The sequence below is a fragment of the Mus musculus genome, chromosome 19 (genome assembly GCF_000001635.26).
Source record: "Mus musculus strain C57BL/6J chromosome 19, GRCm38.p6 C57BL/6J".
NCBI lineage: Eukaryota > Metazoa > Chordata > Mammalia > Rodentia > Muridae > Mus > Mus musculus.
The window spans coordinates 29,225,799-29,246,922 of NC_000085.6; the positions used below are offsets into that span (position 1 = coordinate 29,225,799).

General features: G+C 41.2%; 1 long non-coding RNA gene across 1 annotated transcript; it reads right to left on the reverse strand.

Moving 5' to 3' along the window:
• Window positions 1–12,258: 12,258 nt before the first annotated feature.
• Window positions 12,259–19,622, reverse strand: Gm41829. The gene is made up of 2 exons (XR_877802.2): window positions 15,746–19,622; window positions 12,259–15,501 (listed from the first exon to the last, which is right to left on the reverse strand). It is a non-coding gene; the product is annotated as a predicted gene, 41829 (long non-coding RNA).
• Between the last annotated feature and the right edge of the window lie 1,502 nt (window positions 19,623–21,124).

Below are 21,124 nucleotides of genomic sequence, written 5' to 3' on the forward strand. Positions count from 1 at the left end.
CTCACGCAGCAAGCAGGCGAAGGAGCAGGAGCAAGAGCAAGAGCTAGACTCCCTTCTTCCAATGTCCTTATATTGTCTCCAGCAGAAGGTGGAGCCCAGATTAAAGGTGTGTTCCACCACACCTTTAATCCCAGATGAAAGGCGTAGCCCAGATTAAGGGTGTGTTCCTTAAACTCGGAGATTCAATCTTCTGGAATCCATAGCCACTATGGCTCAAGATCTTCAAACCAAGATCCAGATAAGGATCTCCAAGCCTCCAGATAAGGGTCACTGGTGAGCCTTCCAATTCCGGATTGTAGTTCATTCCAAATATTGTCAAGTTGACAACCAGGAATAGCCACTACATTTCCCATAGGAGGAACATAAAATACATGTGCAATATTATACAAACAAATCTTGCATCTAGCAACTGTCAACACTCATGGAGGCCCATGTCCTGTTAGCTCTGCTCCAGGGGCAGCCGTGCTGTATTGGACATAGTCCAATATCTGAAATGTAGGTAGATGCAACAATCATTAATAAATACCAGCTTTGTGTTCCACATGACACTGACACCCACTCACAGCTGTATTGATGTGGAAGCTAAAGGATTGTAGGCCACCCTTACATGCCAGTTATTGGATGAGCAGGTGTTCTGTTTTACTCAGGATTGGAGTTTTTCAGAGGTACAGAATTTTTGGCAGAAACTAGAGAACATTTCCGGACGAAAGCCAGTAGTCCCTTGCATGTCTAATAAACACAACCAAGGCACACATACTTATTGACTATTCATTTCAATACACGAATAAGCAGTGTAATGCTCAGATCAGGAAAAGCAATTCTCTCTCCTTAAACACTCATTGTTTCTTTACAGTAAAATCATTCTATCTCCTTTGAAGTAAATAAACATATCATCATCTAATCTATGCTCACTCTACTCTACAGCAGAGCACTACATTCCTAACCTGATTAGTGCCTATTAACCAAATCGCCACCCCTCTCCCTACCGTCTACTTTCTCAACCTCTGGCAATCCTATTCTAGTGTCATGTCTTCTAAGTCCAACTTTTTTAGATTGTACATATGAATGGGGGCATCATGTATTTGTCTTTCACTTAACAGTGGTCTCCAGATCCATGCTGTCACAAATAAAACGATTTTTATCTGAATACTATTCTGTTGTCTATTCTTTATCACTTAATCCATTGATAGGTACTTAGTCTGCTTCTGTTTCTTGGTTTTGTCAATGGGTCTGCCCTAACGGGAGTGTGGCTATCTCTTTGATATACTGACTTCATTTTCTTTGGAAATATACCCAGTGGTAGTGTTATCAGGTCATATATAGCAGTTCTAGTTTCAGTTTTATTTATGGGTCTCTATGGTGTTTTTTGCAATAGCTGTGTAAATTTTCATCCCTATCAACAGTGTGCAAGGGTTCCTTTTTCTTCATATCCTTCACAGCATTTACTGTTTTTTCTTGTTGATAACCATCATTCTTATTAGAGTGAGGTGACATCTTTTGTGGTCTTAGCTTGTAATTCTCTGTGGCTGGTGATGTTTAATCTCCCCACCCCCACCTCATATACCTGTTGATCATTTCTGTGTGTTCTTTTGAGAAATGGTCTATTTCCCATTTTAAACATCAGATTGTGTGGGGGTTTTGCTATGGACTTGCATGGTTTCTTTATATATTTTTGGATATGAACCTTTTAAAATAAGTAAACAACTAGCCATATTTGGGTGCTGTTCTATTATCTCACCAAGATAAGAAAGTCCTGTTATTATCAGAGAACTTTCAAATGTAGTTAGCAAAATAACAGTTACCTAACTAAACTTCCCTAGCTGAAACCATAATAAGATGTTGCCAAATTTTAACTTAGTGTGTGATGATAAATATATTGTGTCTGCAAATATCTTTCATTACCCCCGCCCCCCCCCCATGTGTTACTAGAGGCAGAGAGAAGCCAGAAATCATGGCCAGGTTTCTGCAGGAGGGATGTAGAGGAGAGAGTCAATACCCAACATTTACTAATACCTGCCTGTCAAGTGTGTTAGATTAGTTAAATTTTTTGGTTCCATTATATGTCTCTTCCTCAGTAATGGCTGAAACACAAGGTGGCTGCCTGAATTTTTATCAGAGCTGGGATTTGGGCACCTCAAGATCTATGAATTGACCTTGAGTTTATCACATGCTTTTAAAGGGGGTATAGCTTCCAAGGCATCTGTCTGGGAAGCTGGTGAGGCTATCAGCCATATACATTTTAGAAAGCATGTTTCAAACAGATGGTCTTTTGGCAGAAGTCTGTTGGTTTTGAAGATTGGGAGTGAAGTGGCCCATAAGCAGGAAGTGTTGGGGCACTGGGATGGGGGGAGGCGCGCTGCATGGAGGTGGAGACCTCACTCAGAGTGCCAGGTCTCTGAGATCTGGAGGCGGTAGTAGGCAGCAGTATAGAAAGAGAAGTGGAAAGATCCCAACCATAACCTCTATTTCAAAATACTTGGGACGGTCGGCCCAACCTTCAAAAGGAGACAGTCTTCTTCCTCTTTCTTCTGCATCAGGTAGTCAGTTCCCTATTCTCAGAACCCAGAATCTCAGGTTCAAAGGCAGCTGCTCAAGGGAAACTGGGGTTGGACTGACTTGCGGGATACCCAACCCCCTCTGCCTGGCCACACCCACGCCCTCCCCTCCTATGCTGTTCTCCCCAACTGCGCCACAGGACAGCCTGTACTCATGTGGAACTCTGTGCGTTCAAACCATGTACTATTGTTTTCCTATGATTTACTAAGTTGATTGAAGCCCTCTATACCTCCAATGCTTTCGAATCAAGCTATAAATAAATGCAGATAAATGTTTCGAGGACTTTTTTTTTTTTTAAGAAAAGTTTTGCCATTATTCTTTGTTTTTGAAAGAAAAATTTCAAAGTAACAGACTGACCTTGTAGGGATATATGCAAATACAAATCCATAGGTTAAGGCATTGCCTGTGTTTCTTAAGTGATCAGTCTTTACTGGCAGGCTATTTCATAACCTTGAGAGACTAATAAGGTGATTAGGTATTGAAAATGAGGTCATCTATTTAACCTACATGTTCCATGTCATCCTTAAAGAGAAAAATTAAAATGAGGAACGTTTTTTCTTCCATTAACTCACCTACAAAATAAGCAGCACTCATAAGAATATTCAAATTTTGATAACACTTCCTACACATTAACAGTGGGATTAAACACATCTTTCATCACAGTCAATTAGCAGGATGAGTGAAGAAGGATAGAATCTTCTCAGAATTTATACTAAGGAAACAATCTAAAAATTAAACAATGTCTGACTGAAGTATGCATCCTGTTACAGGAAAGTTATTTGTCATGGCGAGAAATTAGTCATACCCTAAAAATCCAGCAACAGGAAATGTTAATTAAAGTATGGCTCAGCTGCTAAATGCGAGATTGTTTAGCCATATCAAATAATGGCCTGGAGAAAGTACCATCTAGAAAGCCCTAATGGTAACACTGTAGGTAAATCTGTGGTGCAAAAGCAAAGAAAAACAAAAGAACAAAACAGAAAAATGGAGACTCACAGGTTTGTATTATAAGCCACTTTCCCTATTGCAGGACCATTGTTCAAACTAACTTTAGATAAGAGAAATACAAAATTATTCCTATAATATTGTCAGACAGGGCTTCAAGGATGTAAATAGAGGGGGCTAGGGAGATAACTGAAGTGCTAAAGATTCACCTTACAAACGCAAGGACCTGAGTTCAATGTAGGTTAGGGGAGGAGGAGGAGGAGGAAGAGGAGGAAGAGGAGGTGGAGGAGGAGGAGGAGGTGGAGGAGGAGGTGGAGGAGGAGGAGGAGGTGGAGGTGGAGGAGGAAGAGGAGGAGGAGGTGGAGGTGGAGGTGGAGGAGGGAGAGGAGGAGGAGGAGGAGGAGGAGGTGGAGGAGGAGGAGGAGGTGGAGGAGGAAGAGGAGGTGGAGGAGGAGGAGGAGGTGGAGGAGAAGGTGGAGGAGGAAGAGGAGGTGGAGGAGGAGGAGGAGGTGGAGGAGGAAGAGGAGGTGGAGGAGGAAGAGGAGGTGGAGGAGAAGGTGGAGGAGGGAGAGGAGGTGGAGTAGGAAGAGGAGGAGGAGGAGGAGGAGGAGGAGCGGGAGCTGCTGCTAATACATAATCGGGTATGGTGACTTGTGATTGTAATCCTAGGGCTAGAGAGGAGACTCCCAGGGGCTTCCCAGGAGTCCCCCTTGTCAGCTTGTGCAAGTCTGCTTCCCCAAAATTACTATCTTTAAGTCAAAAACAATTTTTTTTTCCCGTTCTACCCCTCTAAAAGACAATAGAGGGAACCCATGGAGGAATCCATGTTTCACCCGAAACAGAGTTTTGAAGGTTCTGCAATGTGCTAACTAACAGGAAACCTCCTTTGCGTCTCTGGGATACTCTGCCCGGTTCATCAGGTCTGAGAGGTGTGTGTGGCCGGGCGGGCGCACGACTGTCAACAGTTCACATTAAATAAGAAAACCAGATCATTTGATTACAGAGGGAAACACCACAGGCTCTGACAGCTGGCAGGGAATTCAGAGTGGGACTCTCGGGCTAAATCTTCCTCTGAGGCAATGGCTTGACTCAATCCAAGCCTTCTTCCTCGCTGCACGGATTCTTGTCCGGCTCTTACAGCTTTAGAATGTTCTTGTGTGTTTACGCATATGTGTGCGTGTGTGGGCATTTGTGGAGGCCAGAGGTCAATGTCAGGCGTCTTCCTCTATGATTCTTCACCGTATTTTTCAGAGCTTACTGATTGGCTAGTCTGGCTGGGCTGTGAGCTTCGGGGGTGCACAGTCTCTCCCCAGCCCTAAGGTTACAGACACTTGACTCGGCTCTTTATTAACTGAGCCATCTCCTCGGTCCAGTGTTAGAGTTTTCTCATGTTTTGGTTGATGCCTTTACATTATTTTCGCCCCAGCTTCATTATGGAATATTTATCTAGTATTTTTGTCCAATAGTATTTGATTATTTGAGCTGGGAAAGGGCCTGCATTGCATATTGTAAAAGTGACAGTTAATATAAGAATTACATGATATCAGCCAATTTTCACACCTATGTACATCAATTAAAAAATAGAAAACATGATATATTATTAGCCAGCTGTTGTTACCACTTATACAGAGGAGTCAACAGCCAACAACTCTAAAATTCAGTAACTCAAGAAATACACATTTATTTTCCTAGGTTGTGGCTTTGAGGGTAAGCTAGAACTCCTCTGTTTGTGTTGCAAGACTTGCTTCAGATAAGTCTACTTCAGAATCCCACTTGCTACCAGAGGCATGTTCTTCTCTCGGTCGAACACCAAATTCAAGAAGTCAAGTTGCATTACTCCTTTAAGACCAGGACCCATGACTACTACTATTCATTGGTCAAACAATGTCATGCCGACAATCCCATCCAGCACAGAGAAGTAACTCTGATGAGACATTTACGTGAGGGCTGAGTGTCGTAGAATAAGCCTGTGATCCTGTACTAGGGAGGCTGAGAGGAAAACGTCATGAGTCCCAGGGTAGCCTGGATGTCTAGTGAGACTGTGAATCAACAAAACAAAACCCTGAAAACAGAAATAGGAAAAGACATTCATATGCCATACGGGAAGCTCACTGAGAACAGTAATCTACTCCACCAGACAACGAGCAAACAAATCAGCTCCAATCATCCAAAAGAAATACAGATTGCCTTATAGAGCAAGTCACATTATTATTATTTACACATGTAAATACTGTCTTATGTTTGCATCTAGGCCAGTTAAAAAATTAATGAATAGTTCAGCAAGTGTGCATTTATTTTAAAGAGCATCCATATCACTGATATTCTGTTGACATTTACTGGCTTGTTTAGGACAGATAGCTAGTCAAATACCCATTATTTTAATTGTGAGTGAAATTTGTTTTGGGGTTCTGCACACCTACCTACACTTCCTTCTCCATATTGTTTTCAGGGGCTTCAACAGGGACTAATAGACTTGGAAAGGAAACCCCCTAGTAAGAGCCAATCTTTGATAAGCAATGGTGCCTCAAGAGAAGTTCCTGCGTTTTCAAACCTTCTTCACGTTATGGATCTCCTAGCAAGAAAGAAGGGTGGGGTGCTGATTTTTAAAGCTAAAAGTTGAAATTAAAAATTCTGTTTAGAAATCTCAAAGTGAATATACTTCTCTGAAAAAAAAATTAAGAAAATGATCACACTCTGATTAACTATTCTTGATGGATGAATGAACTAAGTACACGTTTTAGCACTCTTATTATTCGGCTCTGTAGATTATTAAATCATGTAGCAGGATTTCCCCTGTCCAATTAATTTAATTTTTAATGCAACAACAAGCCTGTGATTGGACAGGGAAAAGGGTGGTGGAGCAAAGAGTTGCAGAGACAGAGACGGAGGAGACAGGGAGATAAGGAAGCAAGATGGCTTTAAATAGCCACAGGTATCTAACATATCATATAGGGATAGAATAATTGGGGTGACTTGTCTAACCTAGGTAGGTAGCTTGTACCATTATCAATTGGCCCTGAATTTATTGTGTGGGCATCTTGGGTATTGAGAATTTATTGATGTATAAATCAGACGATTATAAGCTTCTAGAGTTTTGATTTCACCAGGTTACTGGGAATTGTGACAGCTAACCTCAAGGAGGGTGGTCACCGCATCGGCCTGGCATGGCAGCCACCCACCAAGGAAACTTAGCTAGTTGGGTGGAGATGTCTTGGGAGCTCTGGGCCAGAGAGTCTGCAGAGATGAGAATAGCCCACTGGAGCCATGTATCCCGCTGGTGTCCCACATAGTGTAGAAACTTGCAGCACTTTTTAAATATTTCCCCGTAACAAAATCAAACAAGGGACAGTCATCAATACTGGCTGAACAGACAAACATAGACTCATATAGAAGATTTAATTAATTATTTTTAATAAAGTATGCATAAATGTATGGGTTTGTAAAGGCCAGTATTCATATAAATACATAGTAGCACCATGGAAACAGTTATATCCTAACTTGAAGTTTTCAAAATGCATTCTTGTCCACTGTTGTTCCGCCACATGCCACTTTGTGATTGGAAATGAGCAGAGGAACACTGCCCTGTCCATGTGAGAGCATCGTCCTATGTACTTACACAAACGAAGACAGCTGGACTTCTGGGCAGCCTATCTTATCAAACCACAGTCGTGCCGCTCATTGACAAAACATCACAGTGGGCGTGGCTGTGTTGTAGTTCACATTTTGTAAAGCATGTTGGGCCTTTTAATGGACAAGTTAGAGTTCTCTCTCACAGAAGAAAGGGTACATTCTCTGAACAAAGTCATGGAACTAGTTGGTATCTGGGATATAATTAGACTGTGCCCTTCCTGAAGGCGTCTACCTACCCTTTGACCTATGAAATCTTCTGAATACTCTAAAGCTTTGTGCCTCAAGACATTTGTCTCAGTTCCAAGGACTCAGCCACTGGGAAACAGTGCTCATTTTATTGTTGCAGCTCTGACATAGTTTATATTTATAATGGATCCATTGCTTGGTTAGAAAATGACTCAGGTGATAAGTAAAAAAGATGGGGGAACTCTATTTCTGCTTCATGGGGAATGGCAGGAAAAATTAAAGTGTAAATTATATTTTCAAACCTCTCTCTCTCTCTCTCTCTCTCTCTCTCTCTCTCTCTCTCTCTCAATGTGCAGTACTGGGAGTCTTATTTGTCACTATAAAGGTAATATGTACCAATATAAATAACTTGAAAAACCTTCCAAGTGTCAACATCTAAAGGCGATTGTGTTTCCTTTTGTTTTTTTCTAATCCATAGGCTTTTAATTTTTTTTTAATTTATGAGAGTTTTCATATATACTGAAATATGGACATATGTGCAATGTACTTTAATGTTCATGCTCATAGACCTTTGGTAGAGCCAGTGTTTTTAATCTGGGTGTCTTGATGTCTTTATTAGCAATATCTTTTGATAAATAATTTGGCCCATTTATTTTTTGTGCTTGTGGCCTTCATATAGCTTTATGAAACCTTAGTTTAAATTTATTTACTGATTTATTTGAGATGGGGATCTCACTATATCACCCAAACTGGCCTCTAACTCCTGGGCTCAAGCAGTCTTGTTTCAGCTTCACAAATGACCCTCGGGCCCCTTTTGAACATGTGTCTGGCTATGTCCCAGTTCTTCAAATTTCCCTATATTCATAGAAGCCTTTCCCCAATCTTTCTGTTTCTCCCCTTTCCCAGTTTCTTTCTTTCTAAGCTTCTCTGCCCTTGGGCAGTTGAATCCAGGGCCCCCTGCATGCTGGGTAAACGCTCTATTAACTGCACTACACCAGTAGCTCTGCACTTCTTGTCCACTGTGTTGTTCTTTGCCCCAGGCTCCTGTGGTCAATACTATACCTTTAACTCCTTTCGACTAAAGCTGCTGGACAGCAGCCCAGCCCCAAGTCAAGGAAACAATGGGAATCCTTTGTGTAGGTCTCCCTGGGAGCTGTCAGAGACTTAGAGTGCATAACCACAGCGTTTGAGTGTGAGGTTTGTAATGGTGCCTCTGGCTATGGCAACCTATACCAGGACTGCCCACTTCACTTCCCTGGTGATGGTTATCGGAAGTGGGCAGTCAATCTCAGTATCTCAGCACAAAGGTGTATCTCTCCTTTCACCAGGTTGCCTCGTGGCTGTCATTAAGTGTCCAGTTAATTTACAAGATTTTGTAAGGGGTGGTTTTCAGCATTTATGCCATCTTAGTAATTGTTTTTCCAGAGGGTCGGTGTCTTGGAGTTCTCTCCTTTGTCACTTAGTGAAAATAATTGTGGTTGTTGAATAACATTCTACCCATAAAGTATCATAACTCGTTCATTATCTCCCCAATTTTGAACACTTCCTTTGCTTTAAAGGTTTTTGATATTGTAGATAAGACCATAGTGAATATCAACACACATAAAGCTCTTTTTACTGATTTTTTTCTTTAGGATATATTTTTAGAAATATAGTCACTAGGTCTGAGGTACTGAATGCTACTACCAAGTTGGCAAAGGATTATACCTATTCATACTTCAATTTCACAACTATTCTTAAATGCTGAATTTTTCTGAAGCAGTTCTGTCGCTGGCAAACACCTTATGAGAAGTAATGTGTATTTTAATGTCTTAATTAAAAAAAATTTAAAAAGATTTATTTGAAGGCAGCATTGGATGCCCATTAGAGTTGGTTGTGAGCTACCTATCATGTGGTTGCTGGGAATTGAACTCAGGACCTCTGGAAGAACAGTCAGTGCTGTTAACCACTGAGCCATCTCTCCAGCCCTAACGTCTTAATTTTTACAGGATCACTTTGCAAACTGCAATGGGCATTAACATTTCCCCCAGACTCTTTGGAAATACAGGACATGCTTCAGTCTATCCCCACCCCTTCCCCTCAAAAGGAAGGAAAACTAGAACTATGGCCAGAGGCTTTGGAGTCAGGGGAGAAACCAGAAAACAAACAAAAACCCCAAACCTCAAACATCAAAACCCACCATTGCCACCACCAAATCACCCCCCAAACCCCCCAGTTCATCTTCCTAAGGGGCATGCTAAAGCTTAAATTCCAATAATAAATTAGTGTGAAAGATAGTCTTTTATCTAGAAAGGAAGCATTTTCAAATTTGTCATGCAGAGGTGTTGGTCTCTGCTACAAATGTGTAAACTATCTCTGCAGGAATACTGTGTGGTGTATGAATGTGTCTAAAAATGTCTTCCACATTAAATGGATGTTCGTCTATACTGTCCTTTTGTCTGTAGGCCAATTTAAAGATCATTCTTATTCTGAAAGAGTAGAGTATCGCCACAGATATTTGAAATTTATTTGATCAAGGCACTGGCTACTTCATAATATGGTTATTATCTTCAAAATAAAGAATGAAATACTGTGTGTTGGCATTTAGTCTAGACTCTGCCCCAAAGTTACCTGGCAACAGCCAGCTGTGCCTGACTCTGTATAAAAAGGGATGCTTGCCCTTCCTCTCTCTCTCTTGCTCTCTTGCTTTTGCTCTATCTTCTTGCTTCTTACCCTCTCTCTCCCCATCCCACCACTACATGCTCGTGGCCAGTCTACACCTCTCTCTCTCTCTCTCTCTCTCTCTCTCTCTCTCTCTCTCTCTCTGCCTTTCTCTCAACTCCCTTCCCCATGCACTGAATAAAGTCTGTTCTATACTATACCATCATATGGATGGTCCCTCAGGGAGAAGGGATGGATGGCTCAGTATGGTCCTGCAGAGGCACCTCCACCAAACATATCCCTGGTTTCTTTATCTTTTTATAAAACACAGCACTGTGAAGATGTATATTTCCATGACTGAATGTTACAATTATGTGCACATTGTTGTCATTGATGCAGTGGGGGACTTCTTTTTTTGGCCCTTTTGTCCTCCACTGATTAGAAGCATGAGGAGAAAGAACTGCCCTTCTTTGTCAAGGGCCCAGACTGCCATGTGGACTTGCTGTATCTCAAGTCAACTCAATAATTATTTGTTGAAGGCATGTTTATTGTTCTACCCATTGTGGGAACTAACTCAAACACATTATTTGACCTAACATATAATCTTGCCTAGAAATGCAGACTACAGAAAGCATCTGGTTGAGACATACAAAGCATTAAGGAATAGAGGGAGAACATTGAATGTCACTGCTATTTCCTAGATTATTAAAAACTGATTTCACAGCCAACTGTCATTCATCCAGGAAGTGGTTGTCTTCAGTTCTCCACAGTTTAAGTAGAATTACCAGTATTTTGATGAAGATAGATGCTCCACTACAATTCCTCCGCCTGCAATTTATGTCCCTTTTAAATAAACATTAGATGTGCAATTTTAAAACGATGGCCTAGTTAAAAGATAGGTCAATTTTGTATTTAGTCTTAGATATTGTCTCCAAGAAATGTCATATGTACAGGCAAATATCTCCAAATCTGTGACAATTTCAATCCCCAAAGATTTTGGACATAGATGTTTCTCACCTGTAGCGGTCACTTGTGTGGCTTCTCACCTGTAGTAGTCACTTGCGTGCTGTCTCAACTTTTGCCCTTGGTTTCACTTCCTCTTTCACACCTGGGGAAGTTCCAAACCCTGACAGAGTTGAACTTTTTATTCTGAACTTTGGGGTGGGTGGAGAGACACCCACAACAACGCTGTTGTTGAGCCTTGTGCCAAATTTTTGCTTTCTGGTGGGTTTTTATTTTTGTCTAGTAATCAACTACGGTCAGTCCTTGGTCCCTTTGCCCTCCTTGTCTTCTAGATAGTGTCTTTATGCCTCCGCTTTTATCTTTAAAGCCAGCATTTGTACATATCAGCCACCCCCTTCCTTTGTCAGTTGATCTTCTTTATGCTTGGGGGTGGGGATCAGCCAGCAAATGAGAAGAATCAGCAGTCAGTTTTGTTCCCTTACAATGTCTTCTCTTATTGTCAACTGTGCAGTTTTTCTGCTTAAGAAGCTGCGGTATGTTTGCAGGGTCAGGTGACTGCCTGCAGCTACTCTTGCTCGGTCTGTGGCAGCATCTAGGCTGACAGCCTTTTCTCCGCCTCCCCCACCCACTCGATGGGCTCTTTACAGACTAATGAGCATGGTGAGGACATTAGAGCTATTTTTGTTTTACAAATAGATATAAATCCTTTGAACGACACCCAATGTACCCTATGCCCTTAGCTATTATGTATTATTTATATCAGGATTCTTTTCGAAGTGTTTTCTATGCACAAAATACATACTTAATAAATACCTGTTGTGCTACCAGAGATGAATGTAGTTTAAGATTAAAATGATCTAAAACTAAAGATTCATAATATCCAGAATTCTATGACTATAGATGAATGGAGATTGGTATACCATAATGAGATTTTAAAATATTACTCTGGCTGTAGTCAGTAAAATTTAAATGCATATTTCCTTTAGTCCAGAGAGTCTAAGTGTGTATTTTGGGCAACCTTTTTGTGCTTTGAAATGTATGTACAACACATGTAGTTGTGAAAAATTAGAAAGCTAAATATCCACAAGTAGAGTTTTCAGTAAATTGAGAGTTACCTGTTTCCTGGAGACTATGTAAGAGTTTAAACAAATAGGACAGACTGTAAAGATTAAAATGAGTGTGTGGGGTGAAGAGCTGGTAACAGAAAGTACTAATATGGGATTATCATTTTTGCTTACAGAACTTCGCTGTTGGATATGTGTAAAAAATGCACTCCAGAGAGTGTGAAAGGTTATACACGGGCTCAGTGGTCAATTCTGAAAAATGAAGAGGGATAGGAAAGGCCAAGAGAGATTTACGATATTTTCCAAACATTTAAAACTTTACACAAGTGGCACGTATTAACACTTACTTAGAAATTTAAAACAGAGGACGGTAGTTTTCTCAGCGAACGTACATTAAAATGTTTTTATATCGACAGTAGACATGAAGGCATACACCCTACGCTTTCACGAGGTTTAAGACAAGCATATTTCAGTAATTAATAGTCGCCTTACACGTTTTTCCTGTCATCATTCTTACTAAAGCTGAACTTGCTGGAATGTCCTTGGTTCCCGGCAAGCTTCCTGTGCTTCAGGAAAGGGCTGATTTGACATCTGGGAGGGATGTGTGTGATACCAACATTCTTGTAGCCGTGGAGTACCCAGCCAAAGCCTGCCTTAGGACTGCTACATCCTTTATCATTGTCGTGTGACAAGTGAAGGTGACAGGAAATAAGTAAACAGAAGCACTGCGATTCAATGGGAAAGCAAACAAACAGGAAAGAGTAATAAGGAGACTGATTTCTTCCCTCTAACAAGTCGCTGTCAATTCTCAGGCAGCATTTCCTGTGTCAGACAGGGGAATTTAAAAAGTCCAAGACTTGTCTGGACTTCAGTTTGAGAAGCACTACCTAGTCTATTACTTTTCTAGACTACCCTAGACTACCACATTGGATGGCTTATATCAGTAGGAACTTATTCTTTCATAAATCTGAAAACTAGGCTTCCCAAGGGGTTGGCAAGGGTCAAGCTTCGTGTGAAGTTTCGGGGTGAGAGGATTCCTTCGTTGCTTCTTCCAGCTTCTGATGGCCCCCAGGTCTCTTTAACCTGTTCCTCTTTAGGAAGATGTGTCACGGTGACCTCTGCCTCCAATTCACATAGCCTGTGTTCCTGTGCATTCCTAGGAATTCCTGTCATTCCAGGTCAGGGTTCACCTTAGTGCTTTCATTTGTTGCTTGATTAGCTCTGCAGAGAGAGTATTTTCCAACGAGCATTTCCACATCCATAGGAAATAGTGGTTAGGACTTCAACATATTTTCTCGGGAGACCCAATTCAATTTGTACTAGACTGGCTGAAGTTTGATCTGTTGTGAATGATGTAAGTTTTTTTTTTTTTTTTAAGAAAGCAACTTCCAGGAAAATGAATTTAGATATGTGCTCTTGTAGTGGGCTTCAGAATATACCAGCAACGAAAGAATCAATAGAAAGCACTTTCTCAACAGCAGCTGCCTCTCCTTAGAGGAGCACACCTGCCTTCCATTCATCAGCTCTCACGATGGGTAGATAAAGAGGCATAGTTTCAAGACTTCCAAAAGAGGAGGCACCAGAGGGAAAGATTTAGAGGAACACAAAGGTCTAAAGACAAATGGGCATTTGCTTTAATGCTGGAGACTCAGCTAAAGGTTCTGTGGCATGACTTTAAATAGGAGAGCGTCATCATGGAGCAACAGCATATCCCAGTAGTGTTTTACAGGAATTGTTAGGGAGGAGGGGCTAACCAGAGCCAGCACTTGCCTATGGCTGCCTCCCCTGTTTTCCTCCCTCTACTGGTCCACTCCTCTGCAACTCCAGGTATGAGAACCCAGACATTACTCTTACGGTGGTTGCCTCAACCCCAGAGTATGGGTGATCTCACTTCCTGCAAACAAAAAAGGGATGTATGGTCTATGACTCTCAATTCCAAATTCCCTGGAAGGGAACTTCTGGTTCTGCTTGAGTCAGGTGTTCATTATGCTCCAATCAACGGAAACAGAGAGGGGCACACACTAACTAGGCAATGGAGGCTGGCACTTCTAGCCATTATGTTCTTTAGAAAGAAGCTAGGCTTGGGAGAAAGAGTGTACACTTTAGTCTCAGAAGTCAATACTTTCTACATTGGCACTTCAGTATGGACATTTTCTATTTTTAGGTTGTCACATTTATTTTTATACATGTATTTACATATGTGTGTGTGCACACGCCCACAGGAATGTGAGTTGCACCCACCGTAAGAGATATGTAGGGGTCAGAGGTCAACTCACCGGATTCAGTTCTCTCCGTCTATGTTCAAGCTTCAGAGGAATTTCCTCAAGTGGTCAGACTTGGTGACAAACACATTTACATGTTGAACTTTCCACCTGAATTTCTGCTTTTCACAGTAGATCTTGCAACGTATTGTTTTCAAAAATAACAATTTGTGGGCAGGTAACTCTCACTGTCTTTAGTCAACTCTTGTGTTGTTGACACTGCTGTCTGTGATCCCAGATGCTCAGCGGCACAGGGGGTTCGTGAGTTCAAGCCCAGCTCGGTGCACATTGTAAAACTACATTTCAAAAAACTTTTTTTTCCCCTTTGTTCAAAGTAGAGCAAAGTTGCACTTGACATTCTGTGTATTTAGACAGATAATTACCCTAACCTAAAAGGGTTTACATAGTGGAAAACTATTTGGTTCTCATGTACAGTCTGCTCATGTCAAAGGAAAGGAAGTTTTGTTCTGCAGAACACAAAGACTGTGAAGAGGACCGATGTCAGAATGAGGGTGTACTGAGGCAGACCTGTGATTGATTTAAAGTAAGACAATGTTGTTCGCTTGTCTGTTTACCTGATTCAGACACCCTGTTTATAATCCTAGACCTAAAATAAATTAGCCTCTTTCCATAGCTACTACTTCCTCTTTTTTTTTTCCTTCAGAAAATCATATTTTCTCTATTTTGGAATGAAACAAAATACTTTTTGGACCCATCCTCAGATCTTGGTATGAGTCTGCCAACCAGAGACTTTCTCAAATCTTTCTTTGGCTTGAAACATAGTTAACACTTAGGGATGATGGCTCCTCTGGGGGTGGTGCTCCACTCTGAGACTCCAGCACTCTGGAAGCAGAGCAAGTTCCACCCCAGCTACACAGTAAAATCCTGCCTCACCCCAAGACAAACGACACAACCAACTAAAATAAATAAAATGCAGCAGAATACTAAGCAAGCAAACAAATGAGAAACAAAGAGGTTGTCATTATCTTGTTCAACGACAGGTTTTTTTTTTTTTAAAGTGTTTCTCTCTTCTCGTTTCCTCTTCAAGATGGGGTCTTCCTTTGTACTTGAGACTTGCTTTGAAACTGCTATGAAGTCCAGGCTATCCTCAAACTCATGACTATTCTGCCTCAGTCTCCCATGTGCCGGAGTTAGAGACTTGAAATATTGTGACCAGCTCTGATACAGTTGGTTTCTTACATTTAAAAAATCATAGCATAGGGAGTTTTGGTAAGCGTGTGGGATAGAAGATGTCTCTGTAAGATATATTGAAAGAGCAAAAGGATATATTGAGTTAGCATAAGGAAAAAAAAAAACAACAAAAAAAAACCTAGATGCTCCTCCAGACCTGTGAAAAGCCACAAAGATAGTGTAGGTTACTGAAAAGAAACATCAATAGAGCCCCAGCCAGGTGGCCATCCCTGGTGGGGGAAGGGAAACAAAAGCCTAGTTCAAGAGGTCAATCAGGTCGCTCTGGTGGGAAAGCACTATAAGCCTTACCCTCGGGATAAGCCCGTAGGCCTAGAAAGCCTCAGATCCAGTTGCTGGCGTTGGTGAAATAGTGGTCCTCTGGTGGATGGGCCAGCCATGGAGACACTATCATTGCGTATGACTCAGACGACAGGGACTGGGTTCTACCCGAAGAAGGAAGCTGTTGCTTAACGCTGAGCTTCCCTAGGGTCCTGCGTACAGAGACAACCGCAGGAAAGAGAGACTGAAGCTAACTAGTCACAGTTCCAGGGAGTGAGTCAGCCTCTGGAGGCACCTTTGGAGTGTGGGAGAACTCGATGCTGATAAGGCAAGAGTGAAGGGGTGGGGGTGGAGTGTTGGCTCAGGGCGTAAAGGAAAGGTAGCCTTGTCCTCAGAGACGAAGAGATTTGCCTTGATGAAACTGAGAATGAGTCTGGAGTTTGATGGCCCTGAGACTGAAGGCCAGTGTGTGGATCAGCTTTTGCTGTCAGCTATCAGTCGTGTATGGGGACTGTTTCAGCTCCACTTGGCTTCTTGACACTCAAGCGGTACCCCTGAAGCCGATCAACGCTTAAGAGGTCCCGAGAGTACAAAGACTAGTCCTTGGTGTGTAGAGTTTTCAGGGATTTCATTTTCTTCTCCCATTTGGAAGAGATCTTCTGCTGGAACACTAACCGCCCAAGGGAATTCAATCTGGGGAGTCTCAAGAGGGAGAGAGACTGTCCAGACTACATTCCATAAAGGCAAGTATGGCCAGGGGAGGCCTTGGACAGGCAAGGAAGGGAAGGTACCCTAGTGAGCACAACTCTGGCAGACGTGGGTACTTGCCCAGGACCCGTGCAGGAACAACAGTATAAACTATAGGAACTACAAGCCCACAGACGTGGCTGACCCCTCCCATGCATTTTACTGGCAGCCTTGAGTTTCCAAGGATCAAGAGAAGCTGAGTCATCCCTATCTTGTAGTCCCTCCTCCCTTTCTTTTACTAATACTTTCAGCAGTATTTTAAATTTATTTTGCTAATATTTTTTGGATTAGCTTTTAGATTATCTTTGTGCATTTAGTGATGTTTACAGATTTTTCTCATTACTGGGAGATATTTTTCTTTTTTTTTTTTTTCTTTTTTCTTTTTTTTTTCCGAGATAGGGTTTGTCTGTGTAGCCCTGGCTGTCCTGGAACTCACTTTGTAGACCAGGCTGGTCTCGAATTCAGAAATCCACCTGCCTCTGCCTCCCAAGTGCTGGGATTAAAGGCGTGCGCCACCACCGCCCAGCTGAGATATTTTTCTTTTTCTCACTCTTTATAAAGTTCTTTCTTTCCTCTTCCTCCTCTTTTTCCTCCTCCCCCTCCCCCCTCCCCTGCCTTCTGCTCTTGTCTTCTTTTCTTTTCGTTTCTTTTTTTTTCTATTATACATTTAGTGGTTATTTTGTCTTTGTCATATCGTTTTTAAAATCCACGCTTAATTTTTTTGTCACTTTCTTATGTTTACCACTTTTTGGTTTTGAGCTTTGTACGGTCTGTGATTACAATGGAGCTTTCTGGGTTTTATCTTATTTTTATTTTTCCTGACGCCTTGCTCTACCCTCTTGCCCTCTAAAACACTCTCCTCTCCTCCTCCGCTTATTTTCTCTCATATTTATTTAATCTTATTTCGGTTTTTGGTTTGCTCTTTGCCTGCCTTTCCCCAGCATTCACTGCTTCCACCTTTGCTCTAAATACTTTTTAGGTTCACAGTACAGTACAGTAGTTTTGCCATTTTCTGTTTTGTTTTATGGATATTAGTGATATGTTATTGAGTTTTTTTTAAAGCACGTGTCTTACTTCTATGGTTTCATGTTCCTCGTAGTGTAGTAGTTTGTTTTATTTTCTGTAAGTGGTATTGAGGCTTCAAAGACATGCTGTTCAACAATAAGAATCCAAAATAAAACCAGAAGAACCATTCACACCATCAGAAATGCAAATCACAGTGAAACACAAGACTTCAAAGGGGATGGATGACCTCAGAGATGGCACAGACAAGTAAGGAATTCAAGTAGGACCTGAAGAGGAAAATCCACAGACAAGAGGAAACGATCAGCAGAAAGGGTGAGAAAGTCAACAGGATTGATGGAGAACCGAAAGTTAGCAAGGAAATGGAGAGATTGGGATAAAGCCAAACAGAAGCAATGGAAATGACAACTGCATGAAAACAAACAGACTGAAACGTAAAGCGTAATCAATGGACTTAAGCAAGCAGAGGAAGAACATCATGGATGAATGGATGCCAAGGCAAAGGTCAGGCTGCATCCAAATACAGTAAGAAAACAGGATCGTGGTACAGTGGCCAAGACTCTGGGATATCATCAATGGTCTAAACCCACGAATCTGTGGAATGGAAAAAGGAAATGAGACGTAAAACTAAAGATATAAAGAATCTACCCAATTAAATTATAACATAACTTTCCCTCCCTCCTAAAATCTAGAGCAACAGGCAGACATCCAAGGAAAAGCCACTTCTCATCTATCATAATCAAGATTTTGGGGATGCAAAGGAAAGGATAATAGGAAAGGTTTCAGGGGAAATGCCAAATCATCAACACGAGTGGTTGTTGTTGGACAAGCATGTTTCCATACCACGGAGACACCGCAGCAACAATCCTAAAACACGGCGCAGTATATATCATGCTCTGAGAGCACAAAACCTTTCCGCTAAGGTCACTCCCTCCACCAAAGCTCTCTCTTAGCTCTGACAGAGAAGTAGACATACAAGACAAGCACATGACAAGTTTATGACTAGCAAGTCCAAAAATACAAAGCAAAACAGAGCAAACCTAAAAACACCCAAGGCATATTACACACAGAAAAGGTGGAAGGTCTCAATCATGAGATCACAGAGAAGAATACGTTTACTGAGAGGAGCAGAACCAAAAGGGCTGGCCAGGAATCCGGCAGGACCAAGGCACTAAACCAGCAGACAACTGACTCTAAGAGCAGAGAAGGAATGGAGCTAGCAACAACACAACCCAAAGTTACAAAAATTAATACACATCTGTCAATACTACAGATTATCTCGGATAAAGAGATGCAAACTGACCGGCTGGGCTCAAAAAGTAGATCCAAGTATCCAATGTCCCCAAGAAACATAACTAGCAAAACACACTTACAGATTCAGAATCAGACAGAGGCTCTGAGTCAATCAGGCAAGTGAACAGAAACGGAAGACACGCTGGCATGGCTTTTCTGCTGTCTGATGGAGAAGAGTTCAAACAAAACTTACTCAGAAGACATAAAGGAGGCCCCATGGCATATTAATAAAGGAAATATTTCATCAAGAACAAGCAGCAAATATAAATACACATATACTGAAAATAGATACTCTCCGTTTTATAAAACAAACACTAATGGACATAAAAGTTTAGGTAAATCCTGACACAACAAGAGGAATGACTTCAGTGACTCAATGACATATCCATAGAGGTCATTTGAAAGCAAAAATAAATAAAGAGATCTCATCGTCAAACTGCACTCCAGGCCGGGCATGGTGGCACACACCTAGCACTTGGGAAACAGAGGCAGGCAGAGCTCTGAGACTGAGACCAGCCTCATCTATAAAGGGAGTTTCAGGACAGCCAGGGCTACACAGAGAAACCTGTCTTGAGAAACCAAAACCAAACCAAATCAAACCAAACCAAACCAAACCAAACAAACAAAACAAAATAAAACCCCACAAAACCACACTGTAGATTAAATGACTTCTGACATATAGAGTTCAATCCAACAGATACTCAATATACATCAAAAGGCCCTGGAACCTTCTCTAAAACAGACCTCATTCTACGTCCACTGGTGTTTTACCTCATGTCTGTCTGTGTGAGGGTGTCAGAGGCCCCCCAAACTGGACTTACAGACATGTGTGAGCTGCCATGTGGGTGTTGAAAATTGAACCCAGGTTCTCTGGAAGAGCAGCCAGTGCTCTTAACCACTAAGCTGTCTCTCCAGCCCCCAAGAGAACAGGTCTTAACAAATAAAAGAAAATCAAAGTAATTTCTTGTATCTTATTGGATCTTACTGCAGTGAAACTAGAGATCAATAGCAGAAGAAACCACAGAAACTACAGAAGTACCTGAGGCTGATGACTAGATTTAGGAAGGACCAGTGGGCCATTCAAGAAATCGAGAAGAAAAATTCTTAAAATTAAGCAAAAATGAAAGCACAACCTATTAGTCTCTATGGGATACAGCTAAGGCAGTCCTTAAAAGGAAAGTTTATAGCTGGAGGGCTTACATTAAAAACATCAGTGTGATGGTAGATATGTGACCAAGTGGACTGTCTCAAAGGCTCAAAAACAGAAAAGAGAAGCCAAAATCCAAAGCAGTAGACAGCAAGAAATAATAAAGAGCTGAGCAGATAAAGAACTGTAAAAACCTATCTATATAAAAAAATAATAAATTCCTAGACATGTATGATCTACTAAACTTGAATCAGGAATATATAACCACCTTCTAAAGATCTATAATAATCAACAAGATTGATGCAGAAATCAAGTCTCTAACAAAGGAAAACTCACGACTGGAAGGCTTCACTACTGAATTCTTTCAAGAAAAGCCAAATCTAAAAGTCCTCAAACTGTTCCATAATTAGAAAGAAAAACAACACGACCAAACTCACTCTGTGAAATAAGCATGACTTTTGTATCTAAAATAGAAGATGGCACAAGAACAAAAAAGAAAACTGTAACTTCCATGATGAACATACATACAAAAATTGTCAATAAAGTTCTTTAAAGCTTAAAGCTAGATCAATAGCTCAGGCAGCTCTGCCTTTAGTCCTATTCCCAGAGGATATAGTGCTTGCATCTTGCCTCAGGCATTGGCACACATGTGGCATGCACATTCACATGGATAGAAATAATAAAAAAACACATTTGTACACTCTTGAAAACTAATTTTTACAAATGTACATTGTGATTATACACTATGGTCAAGTTTGTCTCATTCCAGGAAGGCAAGGTTGGTTCAATATACACAGATCAGTCAAGACAACGCAGAATATAATTATCATTTTATTAGATGTAGATAAGTCCTTTAACAAAGTTCAACATCCCTTCATGATGAATAGCCTCAGAGAAACTCACAGGAGGGACGTGTGTCAACATAGTAAAGGCTACATACGAATAACACACCTATAGCCAAAAGTATATTAAATGGAAAAGACTGTAATTGTTTCCTCTAAATCAGGAAGGAGACAAATATGCTACCTCCATGAGTCCTACTCAATCCAATGATCAAAGTCTTAGCTAAGCATAAGACAAGATAAAGAAGTAAAGTGGACATGAGTAGGAAAGAAGGCACATGGCCTTTTTACAGACAACATGAGCCTATACCTAAAAGACCCAAAGTCTCCACCAGAAAACACCTAGACCCGATAAAT